Source organism: Poecilia latipinna, unplaced genomic scaffold, assembly GCF_001443285.1.
Source record: "Poecilia latipinna isolate Pla-1442-1.1 unplaced genomic scaffold, P_latipinna-1.0 Scaffold1357, whole genome shotgun sequence".
Taxonomy (NCBI): domain Eukaryota; kingdom Metazoa; phylum Chordata; class Actinopteri; order Cyprinodontiformes; family Poeciliidae; genus Poecilia; species Poecilia latipinna.
The window spans coordinates 55,809-71,566 of record NW_015113973.1 but is presented as its reverse complement, the minus strand read 5'-3'; the positions used below and the strand labels follow the sequence as shown (position 1 = coordinate 71,566).

General features: G+C 39.4%; 1 long non-coding RNA gene across 1 annotated transcript in view; it reads right to left on the bottom strand.

Annotated features, from left to right (window-relative positions):
* LOC106961986 (uncharacterized) overlaps nucleotides 1-11,679 on the bottom strand; it is a 31,368-nt gene extending 19,689 nt beyond the window's left edge. Inside the window, exons 1-2 of the long non-coding RNA XR_001427872.1 lie at nucleotides 11,300-11,679; nucleotides 10,724-10,775 (exon numbers count right to left, since the gene is read on the bottom strand). This is a non-coding gene — a long non-coding RNA (uncharacterized LOC106961986). The remainder of the gene's footprint in view (nucleotides 1-10,723; nucleotides 10,776-11,299) is intronic.
* Between the last annotated feature and the right edge of the window lie 4,079 nt (nucleotides 11,680-15,758).

Below are 15,758 nucleotides of genomic sequence, written 5' to 3'. Positions count from 1 at the left end.
GCCGCGAAGCACCGCAGGCAGGATGCAACCTGGTCGCATCATGGCCGCGAAGCACCGCAGGCAGGATGCAACCTGGTCGCATCATGGCCGCGAAGCACCGCAGGCAGGGTGCAAACTGGCCGCATCATGGCCGCGAAGCACCGCAGGCAGGATGCAACCTGGTCGCATCATGGCCGCGAAGCACCGCAGGCAGGATGCAACCTGGTCGCATCATGGCCGCGACGCACCGCAGGCAGGATGCAACCTGGTCGCATCATGGCCGCGACGCACCGCAGGCAGGATGCAACCTGGCCGCATCATGGCCGCGACGCATCGCAGGCAGGATGCAACCCGGCAGCGATAATTGACAATATTGTTGTTTTTGAGACATTTTTAAGTAATGTAGTGAAAATATTGCAATTTTGCCCACTCAAAGACCAATAAACTATTTTTTCCCCCTAACAAAATTAAAAAACATTGTTATTTTTCCAACTAATACCAACTTCTGTGTTCGCAAATGTATAAAAATACCCCAAAGAGTAATTGAGGTCTAATGCATGTTAGATTTTGATCTAATGGAGTCAAACTCAATTGAAGGTTTTTCTGTTGAAACAAACATTCAGGTGTCGCTAGCTGCTAGCTAATCTGTTAGCGTGGTTTAAATAAAAGCCGATACATTTTTTTCAGAGTTTTTTCGTGTTGTGTGACATGGCCCTCCTTTGGTTTGCTGTTAACATCTCAGTGACATGATGGCACATAACTCAGCAGCGATACGATCTGGTGTTGGCTGCTGTGAAGAGCAGATATGCTAATATATTGCATGATTTATTGTAGTAAAGCCGAGTTCAGACATAAAAAGGTGAGATTAGTTATGTACTCAGCACAGTGTTGCAGTCACGCTTCTGCTTTTTACGTCGCATGCTCAAAGCTTTGCTACATTTCCAGCCATCATTCATTTGAATTGATTTCTGGATCCTTCCTGAAGTCTAAATGACAAAGTGTCTGTTTTAGGTGAATAATTGGTGAGTAGCGCGACCTAAATAAGTCTGAAATAAACCCTGATCTGGTCTTTTCAGCTGTTTGTCATCGACTTCATGAAACTAATTAGGGAAAGTAAAAACTGAGAGGGAATTTAAAATATTGCAACATAGAAACAAAATAATATTTAATAAGATTTTAACATTAATGTCTCACCAAAACAACCCATAATCTCACAATACAATCCAACTTTTATCTCTTACCTTTGATTCCATTTATTATGTGTTAACATTAGTGGGACCTGATAGTAAGAGGCAAGCCATAAAACTAACCAAATCAACAAAAACAAGGGAAAGATTGATCAAAAATACAGACAGAAACTGAGCTGAGTGTAAATATCAACCCAGAATCCCAACATAATGTCTCTAAATCCTGAGATTAATTTCTAAATTCATTTTTCTCAGTGACCTTAATCTTTTTCCATACTCTACTGTTTGTTACATTTTGCTTTGATTTAATTTGCTGTTAAATGTTAATACATAAACTTCTAAAAGAAAAGCAACATGGGAATTTGACATTAATATTTTTAAATTTTATACTTTATAGAAGTTTTTTCATGCGTCGCTGCTCTGCCCCTTCCTCCACTCACCGTTACTCTCTGCTACGCTACAGCTTCTCCCCATCAGCGGAACGCTAATGCTAATTAGCACAGCCACCGATGAAGACAGACAAACGGCTTTCCTGTAACGGTAAGTTGTTTCTCCACCATTAGTACATTTAGTATCAACTACATAAGATTGATTGACAGCGATAAGACCCGCCTCCTGGCTCTGACTGGTTGGTTTTGGAGAATAGTGGAGGAGTAGCTCAGGGAGGAGATCGATAAACTCTCATCATAAACTGCAACAACATGCTGAGTTTTGTGTAAAAACATTCTTTATAAAAGTTACTGCAGCTTTAATGGAAACACATCAATTTTCAAAAAACTTTAGTTTTTTGAAAATTGTTGGGCCGTGTCAAATTTGGTTTATTTACTGCGATGGAAACACTTATTTTGCATCACGAGTCACATAATGAACAACAGGATGTTACTACTGGCAGAAACCACAAAGAAGACCACAGGACGTGGTAGGAGGATGATGTTTTTATAAACAAACTTATTCATGTTTGATTTTAATTGCATTTCTCATTTAATGGAAACACGGTGACACGGTGTGTTTTTTCGACATTAGAAAGCTCATTTGTAGCTGGTGTGAAGGTAAACCCGGCCCAGCAGACTTGCTCTCAGCAGATCTGCCATTAAATGTCAAATGTAAACAAAGTGCGGCTCTCTGTCAGCCAGCTAGTCCGGCTCCAGGGACGCGGCTCCATGTCCCTGCAGAGACTCGTTTGAGGCTCTTTCATCAAGACATCATGGAGGTTTGGATTGTAAAAAGATGAATTTGTATTTATAAAAACATTCTCTTTCAGGTCAGCAAATTATCCGGCGCCGCTTTTGGACCAGCTCAAAGAGAATGTGTCAGTTTGCTGTGGAAACGGTTCACGGTTCCCTGGCAGCGCGCAGCAGCGGGGCGCTCTGCCCATGCTGCCCGTGCTTTTGACTCTGATCGGCGCCAGGGCAGATAGTGCTGCCGAGCCCACAGGATTTGCTCTGTGTGGTTAAACCGCCAACATCCACACAGATAATTCCCAGTGACCATTCTGACACGGACGCTCCCCCACAGCCCAGCATGTGGCAGCATTCTCATCAACAGAGTGGCGTCCCGCTGCACCAACTCAGCCATTATCTCATGGGGAAATCATTAGAAATACCTTCCTGAAGGAGCAGAAAATTATTTCCTTAACAATACTGAAGAGATAAGAGCGTGCAGGGAGAAAACGCAGCCAGTACCCGGAGCTCTCCACTGGAAGATAATGACTGAGAAGCTCATCAGTTCTGCTACATCCATATCTGTCCTGCCAGACTGCCAGATAACTGTGTTTCTTAACAAATCCCCCGTGCCACGTGTTGCCCGCTAAACCCTCCCTTTGCGCTGTTCAGTTTGCCTTGGCCAAATTTAATTCTCATGCTGGAGTTTTGACCGGGCGACTTCTGCTCCTCTCTGGCTTCATGTCGCAGCTCAGACTGCGTGACATGGAAATTAAACCAAACAAATAAATAACTGCAGTTCACCAAGCCTGTAACCTGTTCATTCATCCAGCCACTGGGGGCGCTGTTAGAAAACCGATGTGTATTTTTACCTCTCAATGCTTGATATGAAGCAGTGAGTTGTTCATTTTACTGCCATGAACTCGTTTTGTCTATGTTACCACTTCTGCATCGAAGCTACATAGTGAAGTTTTGCGGTTTAGATCAAGTTTATTGTTTTGGTTGTTCATTCAACAGAAGCTCTGAATGAATCTAAAGCAGGTTTAGCCCACAGCATCAGTGAAACGCTTTTGACTGGAACATCAACAGAACCAAAATACTGGCAACAAACCTTGTTGATTGTGTTTCCTAGTCTCATGTATCTTCCTGCCATTTAAAAAAAAATAATTAATTTGGTTTTAGAAACAACTAAAACCATTTTTAAGCCTATTAGATGTTCCACATCATTAAAAGTGACCTGCAGATCCTCTCCCAAGGTGGAGCCGCAACAGTAAATGATGGTATCCTCAGCATAGAGATTAAATTTAGCATCAGGTTCTACCAAGTGCATCAACATAAATACTGAACTATAAGGGGCCCAAAACTGAGCCCTGAGGCACGCCAGAGGATGCATTGTTTAAAATCTACCATTGAAACGGCATACTTTGAGAAATAATTAGTAAACCAGGCAACGTCTTGGTTTGATAGACCAACATTCAACAACATTCAACAACATTCAACGCAGAATCATCCACAGTATCAAAACCATGAAATATGTAACAAATCACATATCAAACATATCAAATCACAACAAAACAAGCAGAAATCGTCTATTTACACATCAGTGTCTAAACAAAACATGATCATGTCTAGTTGCTTCTCTTTAGCTATAAATTAGTAGTTTATGATTTAAATTTGTAATAAATGTGATTTATGCTTGTAGGGCTCGGTAATAAGTAAAGTTTACCACAATGTTGTATGAAAACAACTAAAGAGACAAAAGGAACGACTTATTACTTGTTTTTTAGGTAAATGCATCACAAAGCAGTTATAGCCCCACAAAAACAAATAATGCTGTTGAGAAACATTCACATTGGTCCTGCGGGTGAATTTTATGAACACAGGAACTCAATCATATTTTCAAAACTTATTGAAAATTATTGAACAAATGGCAGAGAAAATGGTGAAAAAAATCTCACTATTAATTGGTATTTATCAAAATTCCTATTATAATGTGTCACAATAAACAAGAAAACACTAACTACCCACCACTAAATGCTACTTACTTGTATGGCTTGATGTTTATGTCATATGTACCATTGTAACTGATTTAGTGTATCCTGTATTATATCCAACAGCAGCTGATGTGGAGGAAAACCCACATCTTCAACATTTCTCACTCATATCTCTGCTCCTCATAAGGTTCTTCAGAGCACTAAAAGGTTGTCAAGTCAAAGTCTGAAAGTGCAGAAAACCCGACTTTCCTTCAGAAAGGATGAAGCAGCAGCTTGTAGAGGTCACGCTGCTGATCAAAGACTTACAGGTGAGACAAATCGGAAAAAGTGTCTGGACTCTGGATGCTGTTAAAGTGAAGTTTCCTTTCCGTTTGGGCTGCATCTCTTTGTTGCCACTGACTCCGAGTTCATCTCTGTAGGGCCGAATTTGTCAGCCGGTGACCGCCATCACCCCGGTTTGTGCGGCTCTTAGTGCCTCGGCGCTGCCGGGTCAGCCGAGCCAGGAGCTCTCACAGAATCACAAACTAATTGCTTTATCTCAGCCTTTTGTCTAAAGGGTCAGAAATTGAGTTTGCTCGTCGGGCCGAGAGAGGGAATTATAAATCGAAAGGGATGGGGAAGAAAAATTCAATTTGCGCACAAGGCTTGTCAGAAGCGCTTACTCGGGTGGCTGTTAGGTGTCCAGATTAGAGGAGGGAGAGAAAGGGAGATAACGGCATTACAACGCGAACAAACATGCTGTTGTCCAAAGGGCTATAGGCGACGGGACTAATCTAATGCTTGACACAGACGAGTCCCAGACAGAAATTGATGTTAACAGCAGTCTATTCACCTGCCGAGTCACCGACTCGGCCCAGTCTGTGCACACGACCCAAAACCTACCACCTAATGAGACAAACAACTTTAATCTGGACCAGTCAGCAGCAAACACATCCAAACAGCTTTATGAATGAGTTTTTAGGATCTGTTATGCAAAATTCCCATTTTGCACATTTTTGTAATTCTCTGCTGCTTCCATAAACAGAAAAAGTGCTAAAAAAACAAACAAAAAAAACAACAACATCCAGCTGATTTTTGGCAATAAGTTAATGATTTTTGGTGTCTGGAAAATGAGACGTTTCAAAAACCTCCTGAATGTAAAATCTAGGCCTGTTGCAATAAATCAATAAATCCCATAATCAATCAGTAATTTCCATTTGCATTATTTATCATTTTTCTCTCTTTCTACCAAAAACTGGATGATAAAAGTCTGCAGTCTGGTGTTTTGGTCTCAACCATCCCGTTTCTTGAAGGACAATTTTGTCTTCATAATGCATTTTTATTTGTTGTTTCGTTTCCTTTCTAGCCTTTTCCAAGATGCATACTGTAATAATTCACATTTATTTATATTTTGGATATTAAAAATGCCATTCAGTTCCAGTGTTAAATGCTCATTAGAATTTAAAATTTATTGATCTTTAAGAACTCTAAGTGGGCAAAACATTTGATACGGTTTGGTGCTTAGCATAACCAGAAAAATAATACCAGTAATAATAATAAAATAATATAAAATCAGCGTGATGCGTGACTGCGAGGAGAGCGCGAAGCTCCTCACCGGGTTAAACCTGCACGATGAGTGATTAGCGCTGGGTCGTTAACCACTAACGCACCGGCCAACCGGGACCACAGACCTAAACTTTACAGGGAAGACGGGGCCAAACGCTGGGCAGCGTGTTGAGATGTAAGCGCCGCATAATGTTCTGTTCACAAATATACATCATTCTCACCACTCGTCAATGCGCCACTGAAAGCGCGACTACAAGTTATTCCTGCGGTTCGTGAAGAGCTGCGCAACCAGAGCTGCGCAACCAGAGCTAACGCGGCGGGTTTAAACTCTTACCTTAATCAATAACTCCTCATAACCAACCATAATTCCTCACAGGGGGTTGATGTAAATATCCATAGCGGTCAGCCTGTGTCCAGTTTGAGTGAAACGAGGCGCGCAGGATCCGCGCTGAGGTCAACTTTAGACATCCAGCTGCTGCAGCGCGCAGAGGCCCAGCGGTGTGATTGGTCCGGCTTTAAATGCATAAACTATAAACATATCTTCTGTAAACATATCTTTTAGGAATAAATCTGCTCTGATAGTGAAACGCTCGGAGCAACAGAAACACTTGCAGTCCGGCTTAAAAAAAAAGGCTTTTTTTTTTTCTTATTTTATTTTCCTAAAAGAAAAAAAAAAAGAAAGGCTTAGCCTGGCGGTGGCGCTAGTAAAGCATGGCGGACCGCCAGGCCTATAATACACTGGGGCAAACCCTGGAATGTGTACTTGCATTGTTACTATTATATATTTGGAAATGATCTCAAAACAACATTATCACTTATAGCAATAATTTCTGGAACAATTTATCACAAAGCAGCAGGAAAGTGAAGTTCTGCCCGTTACCTAGCAACCCCAGTGGAGCTCTGCCTGTTACTTAGCAACCTATGCAGTTCCAGCATGTTTGGTCAGCTGGTTTTAGCTACTATGCTCTATGTGCTGTACAACTTATTGATTGTGCAGGAGGCTCCACTTCTGCTTTTCAAACATCTACAGTTGTATAATTGCTCATCTGCTTGCAGCCATTTTAACGTGCGAGTTTAGACGATGAGTTGGGGGGCATGGCCAGCAGCAGAGTATTTGGATTCAAAGTGACAAGAAGCTTTGAAACAGCTCATTGTGAAAGAAAAGCTCATGGTTTTGTGGAGAACATGTTTTGTTTAACTTGTAGACCTTTTCTAGCCTGTTCCGGGTCGCATACTGTAATAGTTCACCTTTAAAAATCCACACATAAGAAGTCCCAGGAGGCTGGGTGGATAGAAAATGCAACTTGTCCCCCAGTTTGTAGTAATTTTTCTCATTCGAGTCAAAGACATCAGACATGCTGCCTACTGGATAATTAATAAACCCCGCAGACGGTTCTTGGATGATGAAGCAGCGTAACCACGCCGTGTTCCCGCTGGATTCTTGTTAGGGAACAATGACAGGAAACTGTGACTTCACACATTCTTACTTTACCAGAAACACACAGTTATTCAGAAAACAGGAATTTCTCAGCCCAGAAACGAAGCAGAGGAAAAACAGAGGAGGAACCAGGAAATACAGAAAATATTCAGAAGTAGAGAAGGAGTTTATATCAGGTCAGATTTTCTGGGAATCCTAGATACGGCACCCTCCACACTATTTGGCAAAAACTGCAGCTAATTCCTGTGAAACAAAGCAAACTGAAGCATTTTCTTAATTTTTATTTCACTTTTTCTTAGGAACCTTGAATTAATAATTCATAATTTGTTGTTTAATATATCGTACAAAGATCCACCTTTGTGTTTATCTTCCTACATGTCCAGTGAGGAGGATTGTAACAGAGGTAAAAACAAAAGATAAAATAATAAATGATTAAAAAATCCCCCCCCAAAATTATGTTCTTCCAAGTCCAGGAATATCAATTCTGCTGGTAATCTGCAGGATGAGCATCTGGAGCACGATTCAGCAACTCCAGTTCTCCTGCACCACTTTCCTCAATTACACATACGTCGTTCCTACAAGTCTGAACTGGACGTGATCTGCGCCATCTTGGTAGGCAAGCGCAAATCATAGATGACCCATGGCTTCCAGACCAACAAAAAGAAACTATGTGGACGCTCTTGACCAAAGTCTTAGAGGAAGATACATGAACAAAATGGCTGCTGTCGAGATCGTATGAGGCGGAGAGGGAAACCATGTCAGACGATGTGGACGAGCTGCCTCTGATCTCCTACTATGACATAATTAACTACTTAGTGAACATGAAGAGTGCATACAAATCCATGGATGTGTAAAATGACTGTTTAACTGCTTTGTAAAGGACGTATGAACTTTGTGTGAATATCACGGTTCCGGTGACAGAGTAAACAAACACATAGGCTACATGTCAGTCTTAGCTAGCAAATAAAAGCAACATTAGCTAAGCTAATATTGCTAGTTCAGCAGTAAGTACTACAGTAAACATCACTGATGTTTATCACAGAGGTGGGAAGAGAACTCGTAGCTGAAATGTACTTGTATCGTTTATAAGTTAGATAGGATAGCTAGTTCTAAACTTGGGGCTTGTTTGTTGTTGTCATAGCAACTCCATAGCAACTGTCATGACAGTTAGCTATAGTACCAACCAAGATGGCTGTTCCCTGTATCATCCGTCCACGTATGTTTATTAAATGTACACACCCAATAAATCTAAACTGTTTGCTGCTTCACTCGATGTTTGGACCAATGTAAGGACGATTTAGAGTCAAGCAGTGTCATCAGCACCTTTTCCCTACAGTGACGTGTTTATTTAGAGCGAGGCCGAGGCGGCAGACAGGTCAACGGCTTTCAGCTTCCAGAGTTTGTCCAAAAGCCTGCTATTTCTGTTGAAATTACCACATCAAAAGCCAGAGCAGCCCCAGGATTTCTGAAAATGAAAGAACTTTGGAACCACAGGCAGATTCTCTCAACTAGCTGCCGACCAAACTGAATTAGATTCGGGGTTTCTTTGTGGCCCTGGCTGAGCCGTACAGAAAGAAATCTTCAGTGTTGTGGTCTTCCAATCAGACCTTTGTGGTATAAAGGTCATTTCTCTTTAATAAGCACATAACTGTTTGCTGGAGATTGGCCAAAAGGCCCCCAACCGTCTCAGGAAATGAGACAAAAATCCTCTGATCTTATGACCTGATTGAATTATTTGAGAAGACTTCTCAACAGTATGAGTGGAAAACAGCGGAGATCCTTCTGTCATAATTCAATAGACTCAACATTGCTACCTTGGATAAAGACGGATGCAGAAAAATATTCTTTGAAGCAAAAATGTATCAAGCTTAGCTGCAGGGATGGAAACATTCCTTCCCGGGAAGAGCTGAGGTGATTCAAATCAGGGATTATAATTAAATCTGAATTATTTTATGAAATTTAAAACACTGCTGTCTGGTGCTAATATTTAAAATGTGTTGTTTAAGGACATGATGTGTATATTGTTTTGATGATGGTGGTTTAGAAATACAACATCTCTGCAGACTCTATCCTACCTGGTAAACATGCAAAAAGCCTTAAAGGGATCCATGATTAGCAACAATAGAAATATTGAGAAATATTAATTTCAGATGTAAAAACAACAGTAAAAATACTGTAGATTAGTTTAATAAGCTTAATTAAAATATTCTTACACGCACATTGCCATGTTGTTTACGTTTCAATGCATTCTGGGTAGAGGACTTATGCTAGGTGCTGCGACGCCAAATCGTAAAATCACAACAGTAATTTCTGAGGATTGAGTAACTTTCATGACTTTCAGTCTGAACTGGAAAGAGTTGAAATCGAAGACAAAACAGAAATGATGAGGGGAAATTGAACTGGGGATTAATAAATGAAGGAAGATGAGAGAGAAAAAGCTGCTGCTGCTTGAAGATGCTAACCCAGACGGAGAGCGTAGGCTGCAAAGAGCTCCAGTTTCTAACTCAAGCTGCTTGCGGTTAGCACTGAGATCAAAACATTTTCTGAAATATATTAAAATGGTTTGTTACAAAGACTTAAAAATGTTTTATGTCACTTTAAACACCCATTCATTACTTTCCAAATTCTTTTGATTTTGCATTGACTCCCATTCATGCTGTTAGCTCCACTAATGGTTAGTTCTACCTCATGCTGTTAGCTTTGCTAACTGCGCTAGCTGTAGCTAATGCAGTTAGCACCAGACAATTAGTTCTAGCCAATGCTGACAGGTGCTACTAGTGGTGTTAGCGCCAGGCTAATAATCACATGAGGCTAATCTTGTATTTAATGGTACTTGAAAACTTTGGAGCAGTCCGCCTCAGTCCAAATGTTTTCTTAGCCACCATGACCTTGACGTCTTGGGGTGGAATAAGTCATTGACAACAATTATTTTGTCATTCATGGATTTTTTCTCCCCATTGAATAAACATGCTCAAATTAAAATGTGGAGCTGTTTTTTAATGCCAAAAAACAACATAATCATGTTTAGCATCCTTGTGCTAAATGTTCGGTCAATACAAAGTAAATTTTTCAGTTTCATGCCATTCTTATTTCTTTGCTTTCCTCTTGCAGTTCACTTATGTGCAATCTAACAAGTTAAAGTACATTTACAAATAAATATACTTCAAATTAAACACCAAAAGGAGAATAACTGCATATTTTCACTGGTGTACCACAAAAATCTGTCTGGTCCTCTTTACCCAAGTTACCTGAAATAGCCTTTTTCTCTGCCTGATGAATATTTAAAATGAGAATTACTGTGGATCATGTTTATATGCCCGTATCATGAATAATAAAACAGTTTATTCCAGCAGCATTTCATCTGACACATATTAGTTTTGCTGGCGTCCTTTGGAATTATGGTATTTCTTTCAAACTTACCAGAAGGATGAAACTCCTGTGTTAAAAGGTAGATGGGGATGCTCACTTTACCCTGAGGTAAAAACAGAATACAATGATGTAAGCTCCGTACATCAAATTGATATATTTGATTAAAAAAAATGTTCACATGTATAAAATAGGGCCAGTGTAGATACAGTGATGCCCCAGTATTTACAGGAGCTCTCGAAAAACTAAAATATGCACTAGAGACCTCCTCTAGAAACTACTAGAACTGTCTACTTTGTTAGAGTATATATTAATGAAAAGAGACACCAGTTTGATACACACTTCTGAAATAAATGTAAGTCAACTTACCTTTAATCACACGATTAATGATATCCATCTATGTAAAAACACACCATGTTAATTATTCATCACAATAATCAATGATTTAACAAGGTAGGAAACAGATAAATATCAATATGCAACACTTTTTTTTTATCAATCTCTGCAAGTGTTTACATTTGTAAATGATCATCTTTTCAAGCTAACGACTTTTAACAGATTGTTCACAACGTTGCACCATGTTTGCAAAGATAAATGTTACAATAATGTAACATACAGAAATCAACTTACATATTTTTACTAAACTCGTAAAGAAAGACTGCTGTTTGATTAAACCTGCCTTTAACTCCTGGGCTTTTTCAGCTGGCGCTGCCTGCTGGGTGGTTAGCATTAGCATGGTTAGCCTGTTAGCCTCTCCACGTTGCGTCCTTTGCTGTCGCCACAGTCGACCCCACAAAAACACACGCAGGAATCCTTCACAGTGGTATAATAAAAAAGAGGGCTTGGGGGACTCTTACTTCCGATCCACCATGAAACTGACCGGCTACCTTTACGTTCTCTGCCATGTTTTCCAGGATAAATAATCTCCGCAGCTTCGCTCTGGCTTCGTGCCAACTGGCGTTCTACAACTTTGGTTGCCATGGATACCAGTTAGCTACCCGCGCGACCCCACCCACCAACGGTTGCCGTGGAAACCAGAAAGCGTTATCCGGTCTTCGAGGCAACCATTGGTAGAGGCCAGCGTTTTTTCTTCCCTTTAAAAAACGTACTTAAAAATGTACTCTAATACTACACATTAAATATAAGATCAATTTCAAATGCCACTTATTCAAGTATAATTAAAAAATAATAATTAAAAAAGAGTACATTTCAGCCAAAAATCTCAGGAAATTCCTTGTTTTTTCAAAAAAAAAAAAAATTCTTGGTTTTAAAGGTTGAAAAGTTGTAAGAAAAAACTTGAATCTCAGAAATTTTTGAGACAAAGCTTGCAAATTTCCAAGATTTTTAAATTTTGTTGTGTGTTTTGTAGCAAATTCGCAGCTTTTCAAGCTCAAAAATGTTCTTGATTTTCTAGAAAATTTCTGAGATTAATCTATAAATTTCTGATTCTTTTTTTTTTTTTGACAATCGGCACCAAACGTTCCATGTCGAACAAACACAATTTCACAGTTGTAGTGTTTCCAATAAATAAGAAACACAATTAAAATCACATGTGAGTAAGTTTGTTCACATGATGTCATAAAAAAACGCCACGCCATCATCCTCTAACTACTTCCTGTTGTCATCTTCTTCATGGTTTCCACCAGTAATAACATCCAGTTGTTGATCACACGACTCATGTGATGAAAAAAGTGTTTCCATTGCAGTTTTGCAAAATAAACCAAAAAGTAAACAAAGAAAAAATCCATCTCATCCGTGTTTCCATTAAGCAAAATAAATTGGGCAGTTATGTGGTCAATGGAAACAAAGCTTATGAAAGGCTAAGTAAGCCAAAATACTGCTGTCTGTTTTTGACTGTGTCCCTTTAAGCAGTCTGGTTATTAAAATTATTTCTGCTCCCTTCTTGTCAGAATCAGTTGATTCCTATGGGAGCAGGACTGTTGGCAAGAGAGGGAGAAAAAAGGCAATTACCATCCGAGTCAAGAGAGGATGATGCTCATGGCAGTGATGATCTATGGCAGCTAGAAAAAGCAGGGCAGCAGGCAGGAGCAGTGATTGGAGAGATGAATATACTAAGGGAGCTGAGAGGCGAAGGGACAGAGCTTAAGATGAGCCGCCTGATACAAGTCAAAGGCAGAAAAAGAGTCCAAATGTCTGCAGAGCCGAGGAGAAACTGGGAACTGAGAGTCTGTTTACCAGATCTGAGGGGGAACATTGGGCGTTTTTACACAATTCATGTTTGTAAACCTGAAATATTAAATCATTTCTTTAATGTCAGTCAGTAATTTTCTAAGTGTAGAGCAGAACGTCACATCTGAAGCAGGTAATTATAATTTACGGAGCCTGCAGCGGCCAGAAGGTGGCAGTGTGTGGAGCGTTTAATAACCATAACGTATAAAATAGAACTCATTTTATATACATTTATAACTCATAGAGTGAAATATATTGATATTAAAAGGCAATATGGTTGCCATAAACAAAACACAGACAGACTTATATGATTCAACATCATGTTCTCATTTTACTCTAGAACCGCTCTGTTCCTGGTTCATTTGTTCCTTTTCTAGACTTTTATTCATAACTTTTATTTTTGGATAATTATTCCCTCTGGTTTGAGCTGCTGGGGTGATTTTTGCTCTAATGTTTTTAGGTTTTGACATCTATCATATATAACCATGTCAACAATGTGGTTTATTTTAAGTAATACCTGAACTTTGACCCCAATTTTCTGAAGAGTTGAAAAAAGAGGCTTAATGGATGCAGAGCCGAAAGAGAAGAAGGAAGTTTGAATATCTCTTCCATCCGTCGTATAACGAGCGAAAAGAAACGTTATGCAAACAAAATGGATCAACTTCAACCCCAAAAATGAACCCAGTAAGATTATTACATCCATTATGGCATTCAGTGGAACATCACATCCCTCCTCCAACATCTCTCTGCCTGACTTTAGCCAAACGGCCAGACAGAGATTTAGAGACAAGCGGCAAAAGCAAACGAGGTGGATTAGCAGAGCTTGCTAACTGACGGTGTCGTCCAGGACTTGTTTAACCAAATCTGCTGCTCAGATATTGAGCTGCTGGCATGTTGACAGTCAGTTCTTTAGTCAGAGACACAGAGTTGGTGTAACACTGACTGCTACTGGAAATCCAGGATTGGGATTCATCAGGTGTTTTTGAATTAAATCAAAGTGAATTGAATTTTATGTCATTTACCAAATATGTTTATGTTTAATCAAGAGCAAAGGGGATCTACCTACGTACCAGATTTCAGTTTCCATGGATACCAAATGTATCTGTTTAATAGAGACGTTACCATGGATACGGAATATGTTTATGTTTAACTGAGGGGAGGTACAGTAGAGGAACTGAATGGGCTTAACCTCAGCAAACCAGTTCACAGAATGAGATCTAATTTCAGCTTTACTGTAGATAGTTTGGAAATGAAAGAGAAAGCAGAATGGTGGCGTTTCTAAAGCGTTTTGTAATTTTAACAGAAACACGGGGATCAGAGCTGCTCAGTGGGGGAATTAGCAGCAGAGCAGTCGGAGAACAAGTGTAATTAAAACTTTGCTTTGTTTTGTTTGGTAATCTTTATGTCCACCATCCATCTGAGCTGCACACACTGCAGATCTGCTCACTGCAAATCCTCACTCTGCATACCCACTTGTGTTTCAGATCCGGTCCAAACTGAGATGCTGAAGCTGACGTCAAAGCGCCTTGCTCCAGAGGTTAACGCTCCTGTGAATTTTCATCAGTTAATCATCACTGTGGGGCTCCTTCTTCTCCTTTTCTTTCAGATTCAATTCTAATCTTCTTCAAAAAATCACCTCCAACCCTGACTTACAGCGGTGCATGAAAATATTCACTTTGTACTGAATGCTTTTTTTAGCGCTGGGATTTCTACACTCCTGAAGGGAGATGGGGAAATTACGATAGCTGTGGTTTATCTGAGGGGAAATAATTAAATGCCAGATATCGACGAATGGGTAAAGTCTATGAATTTCCACTTGTGGAGGGGATTTTTACAGTTATATGTTATTAATTATAAGTGAGCATCCATTTTATGTCCTGCTGTTTCCGGGACTTCCTGCTGCATTTAAATGAATCCAATAGTTCTCTGAACTAACATTAAGAAGCATAACCTTTAGAAAAAATGTGTTTTTGACTGAACGAGGAATTATCATCCATACACTGAATGAATCTCTTTGCATTTCCATTTCATCCAGACCGCTTTCCATTTCTATGGAAGCATTTAACTGCCAAACTTTCTCGTGCTAAGATTTTAAAAACATGTTTTAATGACATTAATCTGTCATTCAAACCAAAGTATCTTCTGTTTTAAGTAAAACAGCAACAACAAAGTGGGATTTTTAGATCACAGCAAGTCGCTTTATTTAATCTGTCAAAGAAACATTTTCACATTTTATCAAAATGAGAAACTTTCTTGCTTTAACAGGATATAAAACTTGTTGCTATGATGAGAAAGTTTCTCATAACAAGGTAGTTTCTCATACGTTGTATTAAAAGGTTTTCTCATTTTAGTGAGAAACTCTTTTTAACCAAAATGTTGTCATTTTAACGGAAAGCATAATTGTAACAAAAAACTAATTTAATGAGAAATTTCCCATTTTGTCAAGATATTTCCTATTTTAACAACAAACTCTGATTTCTACAAGAAACTGTTTTTAAAGTGAAAATGTTCTATTTTAGTGATAAACACCTGGATTTATTTCTAAGCGGTTGGCAGCTAAATGCTTCCGTACGTTTCACATCTATAATGAAAGCACTTTGAACCCAGGCACCGCTGTGTTTCAGCTTTTTTCTCATGTTAATTCAGTATTTATAAGCATTATTTTTGTGTTTCTGTTGGACGGATCTGCCTCACCCTGAGATCAACACAACGTCACATTCATTAAAAACACAAAAAAATAAAGAATGAATAAATCACTGACGCACTTCAACACAGTTTTAAAGCTCTTAAAGTCTGTAGGTATTTATTTCAACTTTTATGCTTCGTTTAGCAAACAGAGCTTGTTCTGTTGTTGTTATTTACAATATTAAGTACTGTTATTCTTTTTTAATATGACTGA